Consider the following 24,491-nt stretch of genomic DNA (forward strand, 5'->3'; position numbering starts at 1 on the left):
CCGTACAAAGCACGCCTCGAAAAGTGCTACTTTGCCTACAGTTAACCAAGGGTGAGGCCACCAAGCCCCAGGACAAGGCCCAGACGCCACCCCACGCATCCACAACCTTCTGAAAGTGGCTTCATCTTGCAATGTGGTCAATAAATAGGATATTCGCTTTAGAGCCATGGAAAAGCAGGAACATAATCTTGTGTCCTATTCTCCAAGATGGACGGGCCTTCATTATTTGAGACCACCCATGAATAAGTATCTTTTCACCTCCAAGGGGAATGGAGTAGGTCGACATAAACATCATGTTGTGACCAAGCGCAAGTCTGACCCGACCATGGTTAGGCATCTGTATAGGAACAATAGAACTGGGCAGTTTCTGTTTCAAGAAGATCACGGCTGTAAAACTGTGCATAAGCAAGAGTTTATGAACAACATATATAACAGAAAACAGCTCGTACCATAAGTTTCTCAACACAGTTGGACCTGTTCAACGAGTGCAGCAGTGGCACACATATCCCACGTGGCCTTCCACCATTGAAATGCCCCACAAGGACCTCAAGACGATCAATAAAGTGTAGGAACTTGTGGATGTCGTCCCAGTCAACTTCAGTGCCATCAGTAACAGCCGAGTTCATGTAGAATAACAAATGAGTAGGCTGCTTAACTCTGAAAAAACCTACACGTGCCACCAATTATGAGAAAATATTAGTTAGAAGTAGCGTCTTCGTGAGAGATTCGTTGCTACTTCTAAAGTTAAATTGTGATTAGTTAGACATAATAGGTGGATTAAGAAGTAATCGAGGCAACAAGCAAGAATCAGATACAAAACTAACATGGATGAACAATTGGAGCGACGACGGGGTGGAAGATCGCAGTGAAGATGAGACCAGGTTCTGCTATTTCCGTCAACATTCGTGTGCCAACTTTCAGTCCGTAACACTTGAGAAAGTTTATCCAAGTTGGGCCATAAAAAAAGCAGCGATCTTCTTGGTTCATGAACCCAACTCGGAATTTATATCCATGGCTTGTCTTTACCGTGACCATTAAACTGGTGTATTCAGTTATGGCAAGCCCGAGCATTTTGAGTACATGTGTTCCGGCAGAGCAAGGAATGCACTGCAGGAAAAATAATATGAGAACACAATGTATTCCCTATCCAAATCTAGAAATAATTTCTCCTTCACGTAGTGTTGACCATGGTACTAGTACCTTTTATCCAAATATAGCAATCCAAATTTCCAAATTAGTCGACAGCATGTTCAAAAAAACCCACCCTCCCGGATAGAAAAAAGGATTCTAGGAACATACTGTGCGCGTTTTAAAATCCTGTGTTAGGATGAGAAGGAACAAGTGTGGCGTCTCGCCTAGGGCGCAGAAACCTGTAGGGTCCTCACACTTTGGGCACTGCAAATGAAACACACTAGATTCAGTAGGAAGAAAAATGCATCAACGGCAGCGGCTGCCATCCTAGGATTACCCGCGACCAATGGACTTGGATTTATCGGGGATGGATGAAGAATTCGTACCTGGTTCTCCATGAGAAAACCCTATGCAATCGCCGAGCGGGGGTTTTCTCTGAACAAGCAGACGAGGGAGAAGGGGATTCAGGCCCAGTGAAATATTGCCGCTTCATCCGTCCAGCTTACTGCTAAAGCTGGAAAGGTGGGGTTTTTTGTGATTTGACGGCTCATTGGGCATTACTGCGGCGCTATGACCGGGGTGTGTCTACCGTGCAGTTGTGCACTCTAATTTGGTGCATATGGCACGTGGACCCCGTTGCCGGTGTTGGGGAACGTGGTAATTTCAAAAATTTCCTACGCACACACAGGATCATGGTGATGCATAGCAACGAGAGGGGAGAGTGTGTCCACATACCCTCGTAGACCGAAAGCGGAAGCGTCATGACAACGTGGTTGATGTAGTCGTACGTCTTCACGATCCGACCGATCCAAGTACCGAACGCACGTCACCTCCGAGTTCAGCACACGTTCAGCTCGATGACGTCCGACGAACTCCGATCCAGCAGAGCTTCGAGGGAGAGTTCCGTCAGCACGACGGTGTGATGACGGTGATGATGATGCTACCGACGCAGGGCTTCGCCTAAGCACCGCTACGATATTATCGAGGTGGACTATGGTGGAGAGGGGCACCGCACACGGCTAAAAGATCCAAGAGATCAATTATTGTGTCTATGGGGTGCCCCTGGCCACGTATATAAAGGAGTGGAGGAGGGGGAGAGGGCCGGCCCCTATGGCGCGCCCTGGAGGAGTCCTACTCCCACCGGGAGTAGGATTCCTCCCCTTCCATGTAGTAGGAGTAGGAGGCAAGGAAGGGGAAGAGAGAAGAGAAGGAAGGAGGGGGCGCCGCCCCTCCTCCTAGTCCAATTCGGACTAGTCATGGGGGGGGGGCGACCTGCCTCTCTCTCTCTCCCCCCTAAAGCCCAATAAGGCCCATATACTTCTTCCCCAGTATTCCCGTAACTCCCCGGTACATCGAAAAATACCCGAATCACTCGGAACCTTTCCGATGTCCGAATATAGTCGTCCAATATATCGATCTTTATGTCTCGACCATTTCGAGACTCCTCGTCATGTCCCCGATCTCATCCGGGACTCCGAACTACCTTCGGTACATCAAAACACATAAACTCATAATACAACCGTCATCGAAACTTTAAGCGTGCGGACCCTACGGGTTCGAGAACTATGTAGACATGACCGAGACATGTCTCCGGTCAATAACCAATAGCGGAACCTGGATGCTCATATTGGCTCCTACATATTCTACGAAGATCTGTATCGGTCAAACCGCATAACAACATACGTTGTTCCCTTTGTCATCGGTATGTTACTTGCCCGAGATTTGATCGTCGGTATCTCAATACCTAGTTCAATCTTGTTACCGGCAAGTCTATTTACTCGTTCCGTAATACACCATCTCGCAACTAACTCGTTAGTTACAATGCTTGCAAGGCTTATAGTGATGTGCATTACCGAGTGGGCCCAGAGATACCTCTCCGACAATCGGAGTGACAAATCCTAATCTCGAAATACGCCAACCCAACAAGTACCTTCGAAGACACCTGTAGAGCACCTTTATAATCACCCAGTTACGTTGTGACGTTTGGTAGCACACAAAGTGTTCCTCCGGTAAACGGGAGCTGCATAATCTCATAGTCATAGGAACATGTATAAGTCATGAAGAAAGCAATAGCAACATACTAAACGATCAAGTGCTAAGCTAACGGAATGGGTCAAGTCAATCACATCATTCTCCTAATGATCTGATCCCGTTAATCAAATGACAACTCATGTCTATGGCCAGGAAACATAACCATCTTTGATTAACGAGCTAGTCAAGTAGAGGCATACTAGTGACACTCTGTTTGTCTATGTATTCACACATGTATCATGTTTCCGGTTAATACAATTCTAGCATGAATAATAAACATTTATCATGATATAAGGAAATAAATAATAACTTTATTATTGCCTCTAGGGCATATTTCCTTCAGTCTCCCACTTGCACTAGAGTCAATAATCTAGATCACATCGCCATGTGATTTAGCATCAATAGTTCACATCACCATGTGATTAACACCCATAGTTCACATCGTCATGTGACCAACACCCAAAGGGTTTACTAGATTCAATAATCTAGTTCACATCGCTATGTGATTAACACCCAAAGAGTACTAAGGTGTGATCATGTTTTGCTTGTGAGAGAAGTTTAGTCAATGGGTCTGCCATATTCAGATCCGTAGGTATTTTGCAAATTTCTATGTCAACAATGCTCTGCACGGAGCTACTCTAGCTAATTGCTCCCACTTTCAATATGTATCTACATCGAGACTTAGAGTCATCCAGATCGGTGTCAAAGCTTGCATCGACGTAACTCTTTACGACGAACCTTCTGTCACCTCCATAATCGAGAAACATATCCTTATTCCGTTAAGGATAATTTTGACCGTTGTCCTGTGATCTACTCCTAGATCACTATTGTATTCCCTTGCCAAAATCAGTGTAGGGTATACAATAGATCTGGTACACAGCATGGCATACTTTATAGAACCTATGGCTAAGGCATAGGGAATGACTTTCATTCTCTCTCTATCTTCTACCGTGGTCGGGCTTTGAGTCTTACTCAACTTCACACCTTGCAACACCGACAAGAACTCCTTCTTTGACTGTTCCATTTTGAACTACTTCAAAATCTTGTCAAGGTATGTACTCATTGAAAAATCTTATCAAGCCTCTTGATCTATCTCTATAGATCTTGATGCTCAATGTGTAAGCAGCTTCACTGAGGTCTTTCTGTGAAAAAACTCTTCAAACACTCCTTTATGCTTTCCAGAAAATTCTACATCATTTCCGATCAACAATATGTCACTCACATATACTTATCAGAAAGGCTGTAGTGCTCCCACTCACTTTATTGTAAATACAGGCTTCACCGTAAGTCTGTATAAAAACTATATGCTTTGACCATCTTATCAAAGCGTATATTCCAACTCTGAGATGCTTGCACCAGTCCATAGATGGATCGCTGGAACTTGCACACTTTGTTAGCAACTTTAGGATTGACAAAACCTTCTGGTTGCATCATATACAACTCTTCTCCAGAAATCCATTCAGGAATGCAGTCTTTACATCCATTTGCCAAATTTCATAATCATAAAATGCGGCAATTGCTAACATGATTCGAACGGACTTAAGCATCGATACGGGTGAGAAGGTCTCATCGTAGTCAACTCCTTGAACTTGTCGAAAACCTTTCGCGACAAGTCGAGCTTTGTAGATAGTAACATTACCGTCAACATCTGTCTTCTTCTTGAAGATCCATTTATTTTCGATGGCTTGCCGGTCATCGGGCAAGTCAACCAAAGTCCACACTTTGTTCTCATACATGGATCCCATCTTAGATTTCATGGCCTCAAGCCATTTTGTGGAATCTGGGCTTATCATCGCTTCCTCATAGTTCGTAGGTTCGTCATGGTCAAGTAACATGACCTCCAGAATAGGATTACCGTACCACTCTGGTGTGGATCTCACTCTGGTTTACCTACGAGGTTCGGTAGTAACTTGATCTGAAGTTACATGATCATCATCATTAGCTTCCTCACTAATTGGTGTAGGAGTCACAGGAACAAATTTCTGTGATGAACTACTTTCCAATAAGGGAGCAGGTACAATTACCTGATCAAGTTCTACTTTCCTCCCACACACTTCTTTCGAGAGAAACTCCTTCTCTAGAAAGGATCCATTCTTAGCAACGAATGTCTTGCCTTCGGATCTGTGATAGAAGGTGTACCCAACTTTCTCCTTTGGGTATCCTATGAAGACACATTTCTCCGATTTGGGTTTGAGCTTATCGGTATGAAACTTTTTCACATAAGCATTGCAACCCCAAACTTTAAGAAACGACAGCTTTGGTTTCTTGCCAAACCATAGTTCATATGGTGTCGTCTCAACGGATTTAGATGGTGCCCTATTTAACGTGAATGCAGCTGTCTCTAATGCATAATCCCAAAATGATAGTGGTAAATCGGTAAGAGACATCATAGATTGCACCATATCTAATAAAGTACGGTTACGATGTTTGGACACACCATTACGCTGTGGTGTTCCAGGTGGCGTGAGTTGCGAAACTATTCCGCAATGTTTCAAATGAAGACCAAACTCGTAACTCAAATATTCTCCTCTACGATCAGATCGTAGAAACTTTATTTCTTGTTACAATGATTTTCCTCTTCACTCTGAAATTATATGAACTTCTCAAATGTTTCAGACTTATGTTTCATCAAGTAGATATTCCCATATCTGCTCAAATCATCTGTGAAGGTCAGAAAACAATGATACCCACCGTGAGCCTCAACACTTATTGAACTGGATACATCGGCATGTATTATTTCCAACAAGTCAGTGGCTCGCTCCATTGTTCCGGAGAACGGAGTCTTAGTCATCTTGCCCATGAGGCATGGTTCGCAAGCATCAAGTGATTCATAATCCAGTGATTCCAAAAGCCCATCAGCATGGAGTTTCTTCATGCGCTTTACACCAATATGACCTAAACGGCAGTGCCACAGATAAGTTGCACTATCATTATTAACTTTGCATCTTTTGGCTTCAATATTATGAATATGTGTATCACTACAATCGAGATTCAACAAACCATTTTCATTGGGTGTATGACCATAGAAGGTTTTATTCATGTAAATAGAACAACAATTATTTTCTAATTTAAATGAATAACTGTATTGCAATAAACATGATCAAATCATATTCATGCTTAACGCAAACACCAAATAACATTTATTTAGGTTCAACACTAATCCCAAAAGTATAGGGAGTGTGCGATGATGATCATATCAATCTTGGAACTGCTTCCAACACACATCGTCACTTCACCCTTAACTAGTTTATGTTCATTCTGCAACTCCCGTTTCGAGTTACTACTTTAGCAACTGAACTAGTATCAAATACCACGGGGTTGCTATAAACACTAGTAAAGTACACATCAATAACATGTATATCAAATATACATTTGTTCACTTTGCCATCCTTCTTATCCGCCAAATACTTGGGGCAGTTCCGCTTCCAGTGACCAGTCCCTTTGCAGTAGAAGCACTTAGTCTCAGGCTTAGGTCCAGACTTGGGATTCTTCACTTGAGCAGCAACTTGCTTGGCGTTCTTCTTGAAGTTCCCTTTCTTTCCTTTGCCCCTTTCCTTGAAACTAGTGGTCTTGTCAACCATCAACATTTGATGCTCTTTCTTGATTTCTACCTTCATCGATTTCATCATTATGAAAAGCTCGGGAATCGTTTTCGTCATCCCTTGCATACTATAGTTCATCACGAAGTTCTACTAACTTGGTGATGGTGACTAGAGAATTCTGTCAATCACTATTTTATCTGGAAGATTAACTCCCACTTGATTCAAGCGATTGTAGTACCCAGACAATCTGAGCACATGCTCACTGCTTGAGCTATTCTCCTCCATCTTTTAGCTATAGAACTTGTTGGAGACTTCATATCTCTCAACTCGGGTATTTGCTTGAAATATTAACTTCAACTCCTGGAACATCTCATATGGTCCATGACGTTCAAAACGTCTTTGAAGTCCCGATTCTAAGCCGTAAAGCATGGTGCACTAAACTGTCAAGTAGTCATCATACCGAGCTTTGTCAAATGTTCATAACGTCTGCATCTGCTCCTGCAATAGGTCTGTCACCTAGCGGTGCATCAAGGACATAATTCTTCTGTGCAGCAATGATGATAATCCTCAGATCACGGATCCAATCCGCATCATTGCTACTAACATCTTTCAACTTAGTCTTCTCTAGGAACATATCAAAAATAAAACAGGGGAGCTAAACGCGAGCTATTGATCTACAACATAGATATGCTAATACTACCAGGACTAAGTTCATGATAAATTAAAGTTCAATTAATCAAATTACTTAAGAACTCCCACTTAGATAGACATCCCTCTAATCCTCTAAGTGATCACGTGTTCCATATCAACTAAACCATAACCGATCATCACGTGAAATGGAGTAGCTTTCAATGGTGAACATCATTATGTTGATCATATCTACTATATGATTCACGCTCGACCTTTCGGTCTCAGTGTTCCGAGCCATATCTGCATATGCTAGGCTCGTCAAGTTTAACCTGAGTATTCTGCGTGTGCAAAACTGGCTTGCACCCGTTGTAGATGGACGTTGAGCTTATCACACCCGATCATGACGTGGTGTCTGGGCACGAAGAACTTTGGCAACGGTGCATACTCAGGGAGAACGCTTATACCTTGAAATTTAGTGAGAGATCATCTTATAATGCTACCGTCAATCAAAGCAAGATAAGATGCATAAAAGATAAACATCACATGCAATCAATATAAGTGATATGATATGGCCATCATCATCTTGTGCTTGTGATCTCCATCTCCGAAGCACCATCATGATCACCATCGTCACCGGCGCGACACCTTGATCTCCATCGTAGCATCGTTGTCGGCTCGCCAACTATTGCTTCTACGACTATGGCTACCGCTTAGTGATAAAGTAAAGCAATTACAGGGCGATTGCATTGCATACAATAAAGCGACAACCATATGGCTCCTGCCAGTTGCCGATAACTCGGTTACAAAACATGATCATCTCATACAATAAATTTTAGCATCATGCCTTGACCATATCACATCACAACATGCCCTACAAAAACAAGTTAGACGTCCTCTACTTTGTTGTTGCAAGTTTTACGTGGCTGCTACGGGCTGAGCAAGAACCGTTCTTACCTACGCATCAAAACCACAATGATAGTTCGTCAAGTTAGTGCTGTTTTAACCTTCTCAAGGACCGGGCGTAGCCACACTCGGTTCAACTAAAGTTGGAGAAACTGACACCCACTGGCCACCTGTGTGCAAAGCACGTCGGTAGAATCAGTCTCACGTAAGCGTACGCGTAATGTTGGTCCGGGCCGCTTCATCCAACAATACCGCCAAACCAAAGTATGACATGCTGGTAAGCAGTATGACTTGTATCGCCCACAACTCACTTGTGTTCTACTCGTGCATATAACATCTACGCATAAAACCTGGCTCTGATGCCACTGTTGGGAACGTGGTAATTTCAAAAATTTCCTATGCACACACAGGATCATGGTGATGCATAGCAATGAGAGGGGAGAGTGTGTCCACATACCCTCGTAGACCGAAAGCGGAAGCGTCATGACAACGTGGTTGATGTAGTCGTACGTCTTCACGATCTGACCGATCCAAGTACCGAACGCACGACACCTCCAATTTCAGCACACGTTCAGCTCGATGACGTCCGACGAACTCTGATCCAGCAGAGCATCAAGGGAGAGTTCCGTCAGCACGACGGTGTGATGACGGTGATGATGATGCTACCGACGCAGGGCTTCGCCTAGGCACCGCTACGATATTATCGAGGTGGACTATGGTGGAGAGGGGCACCGCACACGGCTAAAAGATCCAAGAGATCAATTGTTGTGTCTATGGGGTGCCCCCTGGCCACGTATATAAAGGAGTGGAGGAGGGGGAGAGGGCCGGCCCCTATGGCGCGCCCTGGAGGAGTCCTACTCCCACCGGGAGTAGGATTCCTCCCCTTCCATGTAGTAGGAGTAGGAGACAAGGAAGGGGAAGAGAGAAGAGAAGGAAGGAGGGGGCGCCGCCCCTCCCCCTAGTCCAATTCGGACTAGTCATTGGGGGGGGGGGGGCGCGACCTGCCTCTCTCTCTCTCCCCTAAAGCCCAATAAGGCCAATATACTTCTTCCCCAGTATTCCCGTAACTCCCCGGTACATCGAAAAATACCCGAATCACTCGGAACCTTTCCGATGTCCGAATATAGTCGTCCAATATATCGATCTTTACGTCTCGACCATTTCGAGACTCCTCGTCATGTCCCCGATCTCATCCGGGACTCCGAACTACCTTCGGTACATCAAAACACATAAACTCATAATACAATCGTCATCGAAACTTTAAGCGTGCGGACCCTACGGGTTCGAGAACTATGTAGACATGACCGAGACATGTCTCCGGTCAATAACCAATAGCGGAACCTGGATGCTCATATTGGCTCCTACATATTCTACGAAGATCTTTATCGGTCAAACCGCATAACAACATACGTTGTTCCCTTTGTCATCGGTATGTTACTTGCCCGAGATTCGATTGCCGGTATCTCAATACCTAGTTCAATCTTGTTACCGGCAAGTCTCTTTACTTGTTCCGTAATACTTCATCTCGCAACTAACTCATTAGTTACAATGCTTGCAAGGCTTATAGTGATGTGCATTACCGAGTGGGCCCAGAGATACCTCTCCGACAATCGGAGTGACAAATCCTAATCTCGAAATACGCCAACCCAACAAGTACCTTCGGAGACACCTGTGGAGCACCTTTATAATCACCCAGTTACATTGTGACGTTTGGTAGCACACAAAGTGTTCCTCCGGTAACGGGAGTTGCATAATCTCATAGTCATAGGAACATGTATAAGTCATGAAGAAAGCAATAGCAACATACTAAACGATCAAGTGCTAAGCTAACGGAATGGGTCAAGTCAATCACATCATTCTCCTAATGATGTGATCCAGTTAATCAAATGACAACTCATGTCTATGGCCAGGAAACATAACCATCTTTGATTAACGAGCTAGTCAAGTAGAGGCATACTAGTGACACTCTGTTTGTCTATGTATTCACACATGTATCATGTTTCCCGTTAATACAATTCTAGCATGAATAATAAACATTTATCATGATATAAGGAAATAAATAATAACTTTATTATTGCCTCTAGGGCATATTTCCTTCAGCCGGATGCCCCACATATCAACGAAAGGAAGTAGAAAGACAGGAGTAACTAGTTACACATAAATATATTTTTGACATAGAGATACTCCCTCTGTAAAGAAATATAAAAATCTTTTATATCACAACTTTATACATAAGAAAAATCAAGGGAAATATATATAACATATATAATTACAAAAAACAGAGTTTTTTTAACCAAGTATAGACGAGTTGGTGATGATGGTGTGCCTGCCATCCTGCAATATAGGCCGTCCGATTTATATTTGACACATAGGAAGGAAACTATGGCAATTTTGCAAAAAGGTACCCACACACCTCTCCACATTTGTGAATAAGGCCTTCCCTCGTTCATCCTTTTCTCTCACAAGATAAAATACTCATACAAATGCATCTTAATGTTACGTGCAACGCACGGGCATTATGGGGGTTTAGCTGAGAATATAATACTCAGACAGGCTCACGATTCTGGACTTTGGGCCACAGGCCGGTGGGCCTGCATGTTTGGCGGCCCATGTGTTCTACCTCAGCGCTTTTCATATTGCAAGCGATCGGTACGGCGCTGGTTTTAGATGCTGTCGCAAGGTGAATACACAAAATTGAATAAAGCACGGCAACTGTTGGAATGAAATCGAACGATAGTTCCTAACCAGCAATCAAAGTTGCAATTCTATCAATGATACTGTCGTACTGCTTATACACATAGGACACTTGTTTCACCATGCCGGATTATTACATCAAAATCTCTCGGAGGATAGATCAGTTCGGCAGTTGCGTGCTGCTACTGAAGAATTTCAAAGTTGATTTGGACCAGCTCTCCTTGCCGAGAAAGTTTGATTTTGACATCATCCCCTACCGCAAGATATGATTTAGATTTGAACCTTGACCATCCTTTAGCATCAATCATCATGCGGCCATCCTTTGTACTTATGGTATATTGAGCAGGTTCATTCACACCAAGGTTGCGCATGGTAAGAGAAACTTGGCCACGGTCGCCCGGATTGTTGAACGACTCCCTTGTTGCTCTAGGAATTCTCTGGTTGCAAACAAGAAGACATACACAAACAGTTAGATCAACACAGTGAATCATGTGAAACAACATGGAAAGAAAAAAGAAAGAAGCACTTGGGCGGCCAATGCCTACCAAGAAGGTGGACATGTCCGTTTTTGTAAGGACTTTGGTATATGAAGTGCGAACTGCAACCCGGTCTATTGCTGGTGCAACAGCTGGTTCCGTTGCCGCTGCACGGGCCAGAGTAGATGCAAGTGCAAGTGTTGGTGCAGGTGCCGAAGCCGTTGCTGGTTTCCGTGCCGGTGCGACTGGTAGTGCCGCTCCTGCTGCCGGAGATGGTGCTCCTTGTAGAGCTGGTGCCGGTGTCGGAGCAGGTGCCGGTGTCGATGCCCGATCCTCCGGTAGACCAGCCTGATCCGCTGACGCGGTCGGTGCCCAATCCTCAGCTGGATCAGACTGAGCTGATGCCGCTGTCAGTGCTAGAGCAACTGCTAGTGCTCGATCCATTGCTGATGGTGGTACCGATGCGCGAGACAGCGGCGATCGTGTCTGGTCTGCTATGATCAGCTTTCTAACTTGACTAGGCTCTGTGACCATGATCCAGTCTTTTTCTTCATTTCTTTTAAACGCGAGAAGGACTACTTGTGGCGTGTTTGTTAAACTAAACTGCAGTTCATCATAGGGATTCAGCTTGTACTCAGACAACAGACTGGTCCAATTTTTCTAGTAATATAAGTGATGGACAGTGCCTTCTTTACTGACACGACATAAGAAGTGAAACCTGCAAAAATAGCCATCGTAGAGCAAACCAAACGGTTTATTCTGTGATGAATGTCACATGGCAAAACTTGCATCGTAAAATTGCAGCAAAAGAAAGAAAACATAACATTAAATGAATAAGATTTAGACAGTAAATCAATAAGATTTACTTGATGTGACACGAGTGAATCCTTACCAGGAAATCACTATGTTGAAGTACTAAACATAAGATTGATCGTCTAACTACACGTGGCATGCAGGGCCCCCGCCTACTCCCACAAGCAGGACAGTCCAAAGGTCGTGACAAATCGTATGGACCAAACATCCATGGGACTGGAAATCCTGGTGGGTGCGATAAACCCTGCAATGCATACAGATATTGGAGTGTAACCATAATTGATAAACCATCCTCACAAAAAAGATGATCTGGATACTTCAAAATATACAGACTAAATTGAGTGGACAGACATTAACATAGACTATTCTCAGGACTCACCACACACCAAAAGCGGCAGTACTAAACAATACAGGATTCACAAACACAAATCAAGTATTGAACAATAGTACTTACTACAGACAAGCAAAGTTGCACTAATTAAACTCTGCAGACTATTTCTTGCCACCGACCTACGGGATGAACCCCGCATAACTGACTAGGCCATGGAATTCGTGAGAGATGTCTACCGGCACCATCACCATCTCGTCAACCTTGGAGAACCTAACAGAGTGGTCTTTCCACTCATAAACATGACGATCAAGATAGGCCGCATTATCCTTTCAAAAAAAAAGATAGGCCGCATTAGATTTGTCCGGAAGCTTTACATGAACCACACACTTCGTAATCGAAGGCACAGCCAGGAAATTGTTGTGGTCAAGTACAGCCTCGAGAACACACCTGACAACAATGCTACAGGAAAACACTAGTTCAGGACACGTGACGACAAGGACACAACAGTTGGATAGTTTAGGAGTAGAACTCATCCTCAGGTCTTCCAGTTCACATGGCATGACTTTGAGAACTTCATCTCCACCGCGGACCTGGTTCTAATTCAAACAGAAACCAAATATTTAATTACTACCTCCGTTCAGAAATATAAGATGATTTTCGATATTTTACTCCATATATGACTACATATAGGCACAGAAATGAGTGAACAAAGACACTAGAACATGTCTTCAAAGGCATGAGAGCAGAGGGATTACTTGCAATATCCATAACACAAGTTACTGAGGCAAATATACCCTCTTCAAAGGTAGCATTGATGTTCATAAAGTAGTTGAAAGTAATCTATAAGAAATCAGTGTCAACCTCTCGCATGTTTTGGTCAAAAGAGGAATTTGGAACCGTCATTTGGCACACAAAAATCACATGCAAGATCACCCAGAAAGTTGTACTACTAGTATTAGTACTGCGTGTTAGATGAAAAAACACGATCAAGATCATCAAGAAGAGATATTACCTGGACTTGCTTAATGAGGGATCCCGGAGAGGGGGGCTTGGATAGGGCGATGGCTTTGAGTTTGTGTGCAGTAGTCTCGGCAGGGTGCTTGCGCTTCTTCGTACCATGAGCCTCGACGGTTTTGGCCAGAGCCATAGACATCACTTCGGCCGGTGCTCCAGCGTCCATCAAGAAACTGTCAAATGTAAATAAAAGAAAAGAAACCATAATCACAAACCCAAAAGAAGAACAGAGAAGGAGTTATAGGATCAGTCTCGGGGTTGCAAGACCGGGCCTTGGCCAGACTCAACACCATTGATGCGCTCACCTTTCCTTCTTTGGGAGAGAAGAACAACGGCAGAAGAAGGTCGGGGTTTTCTTGAAGAAATGAGGAACCAGATGAGGGAGAAGCGAGTTGGGTAGAGAGGAAGCTGAGAGAGAAGAGTGAAATGATGGTTGCTTCGTCCGTCCAACTTATTGCTGGAAAGGAGGGGATTTTGTGATTTGACGGCTCATTGGGCATTACTGTGGCGCGTCGATCGGGGTAGTCTACCGTGTAGTTGGGCACTCTACTACGGAGTAATTTAGTGCATGGCTGGTGGATCCCGATGCTGGCTGTCCCACACGTCGGTGAAAGTGACTAGCAAGGTTCCCGACGACCGTCGAGGAGGATCCGCACAGTAGAGCATGTCCATTGTTTTTCTGGAAAAAAATGATTACAGCAAGCGTTTCCACTCTTACGACGGAGGAGTGCGAAACACGGTAGCCACTTGAACATACACAGTGCTACTACTACTAGGCATGTGCAGTGGTTCATACGTGAGTACCTCATAATCTTGTTGCTAGTGTAGTAAGATATGACGATAACAAATGATGTTGTGCGCATGTTAACTATATGAACAGTAATGTAACATAGTACTGCTTTTTTGACTGTGCGGTTGAGAATGAACGGTGAGATCAATGTTAACTGAACTAGGTCTACAGCGCACGGAGAGTACGGTGCTACAGTACTCCATGAAACATGAACCATATGAAGCACGAATCAGTATTAGGCAGGGTGTATGAAGGGTGCACGCACGGGATGGGAGCAAAAGTTCCCTTCTCGACCCACTTTTGGGTGTTTGGCAGAGTGCATGAAGGGTGCATGAGTCCACACTAGTAGGTTAACACAAATACACGAAGAGGGAACAACTATATTGAGATGAGAATGCAACCAAACACACCCACACGCTTTGTGCTACAGTGACTGATCGACATCGTCTGAGTTTGATCCAACGGTCATGTTGCGCCGAGACATGGACATGCCCATGTAGAGGACGCCTAAACACCACCGAAGTCCCTCTGCTTCTCGAGGCGCACGATGTTGGTGATGCAGGGTGCAACCGCCCATAGAGCCCGCTCCCGGTCGACGGGAGCCAGCTCGTCAAAGATGGCATCCAATGGCACGAACGGATTCCGGTGTCGGAGCCCTGAGAGGATTCGCCCGGCAACGGTGACGGCAGCCTGCAACCCTCCTTGTCCAGCTCCACCCCACCATCGCGCGGAGACGGCTCAGCTCCTCGGAGATATAGGTGAAGAAGGAGACCAGGTCAGGAAGCCGCAGCTTGTTGAAGTCGACGGGGTGGTCAAACGGGTTTAGCCCGACGACCGGCATGGTCGCGCTGGGACGACGGTAGGCATCGCGCAGCCGCAACACATGCGTGGCAACTTGGTCCACCAAGCGGCTGAGGTGATCCTGGACCTCGTCACGATCGGTCTGCTCGCGCTCCAGCCGGCTCCCCTGACGGCCTATCGTATCTCCCGCTTTCTGTAGCAACGCCGCCGACGCCTCGAGCATCTTTGTGGTGGACGCCTGCCGCTTTTGAAGCTCCGTAAACTCCCGCACATAATGGAGGAGCATGGCACTCCTCTCCTCCTTGAGCTCACGGAGCTCCACGTCCTTGGCCCCGAGCTCCGCATCCTTGGCCTGGAGCTCCTATGTCAGGCGCCTCACCTCAGACTCCATGATCTGCTGCGCCGCCATGGCACCAGGTAGAAGCAATGGGGAGAGGAAGCAAAGGGGGCGAAACGGCTGAAAGGCAATGCAATCTACGGGAAGGCGGAGGGAGCCAGCCGAGGAGCGGGGAATCTTTTGGTTTTCACCATGGGAAAACACCAGTCAACGACTTCTCACATCAGGGAGCAGTGGGTTTTACAGGCGGAGTCGTCGTGACTAATTGCTGCCACGCCTGCTCCCGTCAATCAAAAAATTAAAAATCCTGCCGCGCCTGCTCCCGTCAATCAAAAATTTAAAATCCTGCCGCACCCAAACACCAGAGCAACGCCGCGGTGGATATTTAAATTTACCTGCCGGCAAGGAGATAAAAAAGGGCTGAAAAAACAAATGTGGCGGCGGCCTAGCTAATTGGTCACACTAGCCCAACTAGCTAGCCACCGTGCTTCACTGATGTACTCGGCGGGAAAGGTGGTCTTTCGTGATTTGATGACTCATTTACTTGCTTCGGCGCTATGACCGAGGAGGACCCAGAAAACGCGCGGTAGGGCGTCCCACGTCTCGGCAAGGAAGAATATATGCGTGCACCACCCGGGAGGACCCCAAAACCGTGCGATAGGGTGTGCCACGTCTCGGCACGGAGGAAAAATGTGCGTGTAAAAATATACTGTATCAGACGTAGTACTATGGTTCGACCTCAGGACCCAGCCAGTCGGTCGAAAACACCCCACTAGCCACACAACTTCATCATGCTAACGTGGCATGAAGGATAGGTGTGGTTAGCTCCTTCTCGACCAGCCACAACGTCTCTTGTTCTAGGCAATTCTTCTACTTTCCAAGCTTTTTTAGTTATAATAACACCACGGCAAGCTAGCGCGCGCTCTTCATGTGTGCCCGTGTGTCTAAAGGTTAGACGATGGAGAGGAGAGAGAGATCGCAGACCTGGGACCCACCAGTAAGTGAGTCAACGGTCATGCACGTGTTGACGAGGCACTCCCTCTACTCTACTCAACGTAATACTGTATAAAATCAAGTTATGGGACAAAGCCAACAACCGTTGTTGTTTCAGGCTATCGACTTACGCTTTGTAGTCCAGGTTGCCAGTTCGAATCTCGTCTTTCAGATTTGTTAGTTTTAGGTCCAAATTTCATCAATGACAAGTGGGACCCCCGTGTGTTGTTCCGATATTTCAGTGTAGGATAGTTTTTTTGAACAAACACTTTGCGCGGGTAGACAAGTAATGGCACGAGTTACACGTATTTTGCAAGTTTACAAACAAAAATGACAGCGGCATAGAATATCACATCCACCCCGTAGCTTAGATGCTATGGTGATACGAGTTTTTACATCGTTGGAACTGAGATCCAATGGCTTGGTAGTAGTCTTTGTAATTATGCACAATTTCCAAACTCTCCAAGGTTTTTTTTTGCAAATAAAACATTCATGCTCGTGTGTGCCGCTACATCTTGGATCCAACGGCTCCCCGTTGCTCATATTAGGTGCTCCCCGTAGCTTAATTAGCCGCTTCGATGATACGAGCATCTAGGTCGTATGATCTGTGATCAGATGCCACATGCGTAGTACTTGTACTTTCTGCACAATTCCCAAACTCTCTCAGACGTATATTGCAAAAACATTCAAACCTCCTACTGTGAGCCGTTAGATCTCCGTGAACTCGTATCACCATAGAATTTATGGTGCGGGAGCACCTCATATTCTCCCGTGCGAGAAAACATAAGGTGCTCTCGCAGCTTGGATGGTACTGTGATACGAGCTTCGAGGTTGTTTGATCTGAGATCCAATGGCATCTGAGCAGTCTTTGTGCTTGTAAGCAGTTGCCAAACTCTTTGGGGGCTTTTCTGCAAAAAAACATTTGAACCACCGAGGAGTTGTTGGGTCACAAATCCAACGGCTCCGAAGAGCTTGTATCACCAAAGCATCTAAGGTGTCGTAACACATGATATTCTTACATACAGGAGAATATGATGTCCTCCTTCATCTTAGATGCTACGGTGATACGAGCTTCGAGGTCGTTGGATATGGGATCCAAGGGCGTCTGAGTAGTTTTTGTACAAATTGTGTGCAATTCTCAAACTCATTAAGGTTTCCTGTAAATATTAAGACATCCTATGAGCTGCTATATCTCAGATCAACAAGCTCCAAGCAACTCGTATCAGCATATAGCATCTAAAGTGTGGGGGCACATGATATTCTCCCGGGGAGGAGGGGGGTGCACAACCAATCGGTGTTTGGGAGGGTGGGGACAAATATAATCTATACAATCCTAAATAGAGCTTCACAATTTTATCTAGGGTCGAGGGGTTAACCCCCGACAATCTACATAGCTCCGCCTAAACACAACATTTGCATGTACTGTAGTACTAGACTTAATATTCATGTTTCAGTTTCCTCTTCATTTTAAATATTGAATTGAGGACCATGCATGTCTTACATTTTACTCCCTTCGTTCCTAAATATTAGTCTTTTTAGAGATTTCAAATGGACTGCCACATACGGATGTATATAGACATATTTTAGAGTGTAGATTCACTCATTTTGCTCCATATGTTGTCACTTGTTGAAATCTCTAAAAGACTAATATTTAGGAACAGAAGGAGTATTTTTGAATTCGTGTCATACATGCATGGTTTGGAAACATAGATGCACTATACTTATTGGATTGTTGTTGTGTTCATGTGTGTGTGTGTGGGGTCATATGCTTGATACATACAAAGTTTTCTCACCATAATACTGTTCATCTTTTAAATTTGAATTTGCAATGAAAAACTTACTAGGGATACCATGAGATGTGAAATCCACGTTGAGATCACTATATCACAAACTCACTGAAAGGATTGAGATGGACCTAGAGGGGGGGTGAATAGGTACAATTACAAATTTTAATTATGACTTAGCAATTTTAGGCAATAATGCGGAATATGAAGGTGAGCCTAACAATTGCAAGTGTAGTACTAAGAGCTAAGCAAGTAACACAAGTATGTAAGTAAGCAAGCACAATATGATACAAGTAAGTGCTAAGAGACAAGTAACCACAGGTAGAGAGTTAGGGTTAGGAATAACCGCAACTCCGGGAGACGAGGATGTATGCCGATGTTCACTTCCTTGGAGGGAAGCTACGTCACCGTTAGAGAGGTGGATGTTACCACAAAGGCACACCAACGCCACGAAGGCTCACCCTATTCTCCCTTTGAGACAACACCACGGAGGCGTTTCTCAACCACTAGTGGTAGACCTTGGGGTGGTCTCCAAACCCTCACAAACTTTTCCGGGGGTAATCACAAAGGTCGATTCCTCTCCGAAAGATTCCCCGCCTAAGAGTCTCCAACCTCCAAGAGTAACAAGAACGATGGGGAAAATCTCAAGACTTGATCAAATCACAAATTCCTTTGGTGCAAAGAAGGGGAAGGAGTGGATCTATCACTTGATTGGAGAACTTCTCTCAAATGTTCCCAAATCCCTTGGGGTTCTAGGATTTGATGTAGGGAAACAAGAGAGGGAGTGAGATGTGTTCTTAGAAAGCTCAAAGTGAATGGTCAACCTTCTCCCATGGGGGGGAGAAGGCTATATATAGTGGAAGTGGAAAAGTAACCGTTTGAGCCACTCAAGTGCACAGGAGACGTCGGACGTCCGGACAGGACAGGACGTCCGATGGCACAAATAGGTCCGGACGTCCGACAGTCATCGGTCGTCCGGACGCTGGAGAGCCATAAGCAACAAATAAGCACACAACCAATAGACGTCTGAGAGTTTCCGGTCATCCGGTGACCGAACGTCCGGAGATGACCGGAAATCTATAAATAACGTTCTGTTGAGAAGGTGTCGGTCATCCGGAGAGAGACGGACATCCTGCGACCGGACGTCCGGAGAAGCACGGTCATCCGTAAATATTGTTCTGTTGACGAAACACCGGACGACAGTGGAGAGCCTGAAGTCCGGACACCTGAGAGGGATCGGACGTCCGGAGAAAAAATGGAGTTGGTGGGTTTTGAGCAAATCTTTCACTAGATCCAACGATCCCCTCTTAATAGTGCGGTATCCCTATACTCAAGAACAAACCGTAAACAAAGCCAAGGCTAATGTCTTGTATCTCCGATCTTGAGTTATATGCATTTGTCCCTAGTCATTATCCACACACGACCTTTGAGACATAATCCTGAGATATACTTGATAAACATGATTAGTCCCATATATGCATGTTGTCGCCAACATCAAAATATGATTAAGGGCATGATTGCACTTTCAATCTCCCCTTTTTGGTAGTTGATGACAACATACATGCACTTCTCAATAGTAATAAAACTTTGAATATCAAAGGAGTTTGTTGTGGAGCTCCCCCTAACCATGTGCATAGTTAAAATAAGCATGAGAGGAGCTCCCCCTCAGATTTATACTACCGAAGCATCCAAAACAAAACTCAGCCAAACACTCAAAGTACACAAGAACCCATAATACCATAATAAGTGCCTCACTCATATCATAGATCATAAAGCATAGTCAGAACATGGTTCATGGCACGATACATAACATAGTTCATGGTACGATACAAACTAACAAACTAATATCACCATATTACACAGTACTAAAAGGATAAGTTCTACTCCCCCTTGGCATCAAGTACCCAAAAGGGGGCCAAGAGGAGCAACCAGAACAAAATCATCATCATCAGAACCCTGCCTCATCATCATCATCATCATGAGCACCACTGCCACCGGCCTCGTCAAAGAAATCAGACCACTCAGGACCCGAAGGAAAGCCAAAGTCAGAAGGGGGCTCATCAGGAAAATGGTCATCATCACTCACATCGAACACTCCGGAGTCTCTCAGACGAGCCTTCAGAGCATTTTTGGAGGTGATAAGGCGCGTGACAACATTGTGATTTTGAGAGCAGTTAAAAGTAATAGCCTTCATCAAGGCAGAGTGGGCCTTCCCAAGAAAGCGAGCAAGGCGACCAAAGGGTGCAGATCCGGAGGGAGTAGAACGAGGAATGCTAGCAGCAGTGCGGCGCGGATGAGCAGAGGAGGAAGAGTCCTTGGGAACATAATCATCGGCCATGTGTGCGGGAATGACCCATCGCTCATGCAAATGAGTGCGGACAATAGGAAACGGAGCCACACTCTCGATAAATGCCTGAAGAAAGGGAGCATGAGGAAAGGCCCGCTTGTTCTGGAAAGAAGCGAGGCGAATCTCATGCCATAGAAAATGAGGCACATTGATCTTCCCTTTTGGAGACGCATAGAGGCGATGCGTGAGATCGATGCAGTAGCTACTGCAAGACCCCTTGTCACCATCTTAGGATAAATGGTGCGAATGACGCATTGATAGATAATGAAGAAAGGAGCACGCCAAATGGAGACTTGGTTAAAACCCTTATGTTTCTCCTCTACAGTCAGTTCTGCTATGGATTTGATAAGATCAACACATGCATCAGTGCCCTTGGGTCTATGTTCGGGGGTCATCATTGTGAATTTTGAACCCGGTGTCAGGAAAACCAAGGGCAGCAGCAAATTGAGAATAGGAAGCCGAGAGCTTTGTGTCGGAGGTCATCCAAGTAACAGTTTTATTTGGACCGAAGAAACATGTGGCATAGAATTGATGAATGGCGGCTTGGTTAAAGTCGTGTTGAAATGCAAATGGGGCAGCAAGATTGGACGACTCAATGAGCTCAATAGCCCTGGCATATTTCTCCGGATGAGTACGAATATGCTCTAAAGCAATGCACACATGAAGAGAAAGACCCTTAGGAATGATGACAGTGGTAAAATGTCAGCTTGGACATTAGTGTGAAAACGATTGTCCTGAGAGTCACGAGCAACTGTAAATTGATCTACATCTCGATGCAACTTAAGATATGAAGCAATGGGAACCTCGTTAGACCGCTTAACGTTGCGGCCGAGTGGTAAAGGAGGTTCAAGAGAGAACGACGAGTTCCTGGCTTGGGAGCGGAGGTGCGAACAACAACAAACTCGGGCTGCTCCAAATCATCGAGTTCATCCTCATAGTCGGAGTCCTCCAAAGAGGAGTTGCTAGAAGAGCTGTGAGGGTGGGTGGCACACTTCCGAGGATGAGCCCTCTCCTGGGAGTCATCGGAGCCACCACGACGAGACATACGAGACGGCCCACCTGTGACCTGCTTGCGCACAGAGTGCTTGGTCTTGGGCATCTCGACCTAGAGGAGGAGGAAGACCCAAATCAGCAACCCCCACCATAGATCGAAGCATCAATGGATGAGGGAAGAAGAGATAGGTGCTACCTCAGAGTGAAGAACGCGGAGGAAGACGACGACCAGAGAGAATCAGGCAATGGGTCACGCCTGGGGCTGGGGCGACCCTAGCGATGCGGCGTCGGCAAGGGGCCCGGGCGGCGAGCGGCTGCGGCGAGGAGCCTGTTGATAACCCACAAGTATAGGGGATCAAATGTAGCCTCTTTCGATAAGTAAGAGTGTCGAACCCAACGAGGAGCTAAAGGTAGAACAAATATTCCCTCAAGTTCTATCGACCACCAATACAACTCTACGCGCGCTTAGCGTTCGCTTTACCTAGAACAAGTATGAAACTAGAAGTACTTTGTAGGTGTTGTTGGATAGGTTTGCAAGATAGTAAAGAGCACGTAAATAAAAGCTAGGGTCTGTTTAGATAAAGACACAATAGAGTTAGTATAGCGAGTGTGGAAAAGTGGTGGTAGGAGTTGCAAAATTGTCCCTAAGCAATTGACTACGTTACTAGACCGATAGCAAGTTTTATGTGGGAGAGGCCACTGCTAGCATGTCATCCCTGACTTGGAATTCTATGCACTTATGAGTGGAACTATTAGCAAGCATCCGCAACTACTAACGTTCATTAAGGTAAAACCCAACCATAGCATTAAGATAGATTGGTCCCCCTTCAATCCCGTATGCATCCATTTCTATGCTAGGTTGAAGCTTCTGTCACTCTTGCCCTCCAATACATAGTCCTATCAACATACAACTAACCCTATGGTGTGATCCACGCGCGCGCTCATATGATGGGCACCAAAGGACAGCAACATAACCACAACAAATTAAATTAATCATAGCAATTCATCAACCACCGATAGGACAACGAAAATCTACTCAGACATCATAGGATGTCAACACATCATTGGATAATAATATGAAGCATAAAGCACCATGTTCAAGTAGAGGGTATAGCGGGTTGCGGGAGAGTGGACCGCTGTAGATAGATGGGGGAAGGTGATGGAGATGTTGGTGAAGATGGCGGAGGTGTTGGTGTAGATTGCGGTGATGATGATGGCCCCGGCCGGTGGCACTCCGGCGCCACCGGAAGCGAGGGGGAGAGAGCCCCCTCCTTCTTCTTATTCCTTGACCTTCTCCCTAGATGGGAGAAGGGTTTCCCCTCTGCTCCATGGTCTCCATGGCGTGGGAGGGGCGAGAGCCCCTCCGAGATTGGATCTGTCTCTCTGTCTCTCTCTGTTTCTGCTTTCTCGTATCTGGCCTTTCACCATTTCTTTTATAACCTGAGATCTGTAACTCCGATTGGGCTGAATTTTGGACACGACTCTATCCGGAAATTAGCTTTCTTGTGGCGAAAGAAGGGCTCCAACCGCCTTACAGGGTGGCCACAAGGGTCCAGGGCGCGCCTGCCCCCCTGGGGGGCGCCCCCTGCCTCGTGGCCCCCTCAGGCATCGTATCGCGTTGATTCTTCTTCCCAAAAATCACATATATTCCAAAAAAAATCTCCGTCAGTTTTTATCCCGTTTGGACTCTGTTTGATATGGATTTTCCGCGAAACAAAAAACATGCAACAAACATGAACTGGCACTGGGCACTGGATCAATATGTTATTCCCAAAAATAGTATAAAAAGTTGCCAAAAGTATATGAAATTTGTATAATATTGGCATGGAACAATCAAAAATTATAGATACGACGGAGACGTATCAGCATCCCCAAGCTTAATTCCTGCTCGTCCTCGAGTAGGTAAATGATAAAAATGATAATTTTTGATGTGGAATGCTACCTAGCATAATCTTGATCACATAATCTAATCATGGCATGAATATTAAGACATGAGTGATTCAAAGCAATAGTCTATCTTTTGACATCAAAACAATAATATTTAAAGCCTACTAATAAAGCAATCATGTCTTTTCAAAACAACATGGCCAAAGAAAGTTATCCCTACAAAATCATATAGTCTGGCTATGCTCCATCTTCACCACACAAAGCATTCAAATCATGCACAACCCCGATGACAAGCCGAGCAATTGGTTCATACTTTTTAACGCGCTTCAGCTTTTTCAACCCTCACGCAATACATGAGCGTGAGCCATGGACATAACACTATAGGTGGAATAGAATATGATGGTGGAGGTTGTGTGGAGAAGACAAAAAAAGGAGAAAGTCTCACATTGACGCGGCTAATCAACGGGCTATGGAGATGCCCATCAATTGATGTCAATGTGAGGAGTAGGGATTGCCATGCAATGGATGCACTAGAGCTATAAGTATATGAAAGCTCAAACTGAAACTAAGTGGGTGTGCATCCAACTTGCTTTCTCATGAAGACCTAGGGCATTTGAGGAAGCCCATCGTTGGAATATACAAGTCAGGTTCTATAATGAAAATTCCCACTAGTATATGAAAGTGATAACTCAAGAGACTCTCTATATGAAGAACATGGTGCTACTTTGAAGCACAAGTGTGGTAAAAGGATAGTAACATTGCCCCCCTTTTTTATTTAGGCTTCTTTGGCCTCTCTTTTTTTGGGGGCAATGCTCTAATAATGATGATCATCACACTTTTATTTACTTACAACTCAATATTACAACTCGATACTAGAACAAAGATATGACTCTATATGAATGCCTCCGGCGGTGTACCGGGATGTGCAATGATCTAGAGTAGCAATGACATCAAAAAATGGACAAGCCATGAAAACATCATGCTAGCTATCTTA

The sequence above is a fragment of the Aegilops tauschii genome, chromosome 6 (genome assembly GCF_002575655.3).
Source record: "Aegilops tauschii subsp. strangulata cultivar AL8/78 chromosome 6, Aet v6.0, whole genome shotgun sequence".
NCBI classification, from domain to species: Eukaryota; Viridiplantae; Streptophyta; class Magnoliopsida; order Poales; family Poaceae; genus Aegilops; species Aegilops tauschii.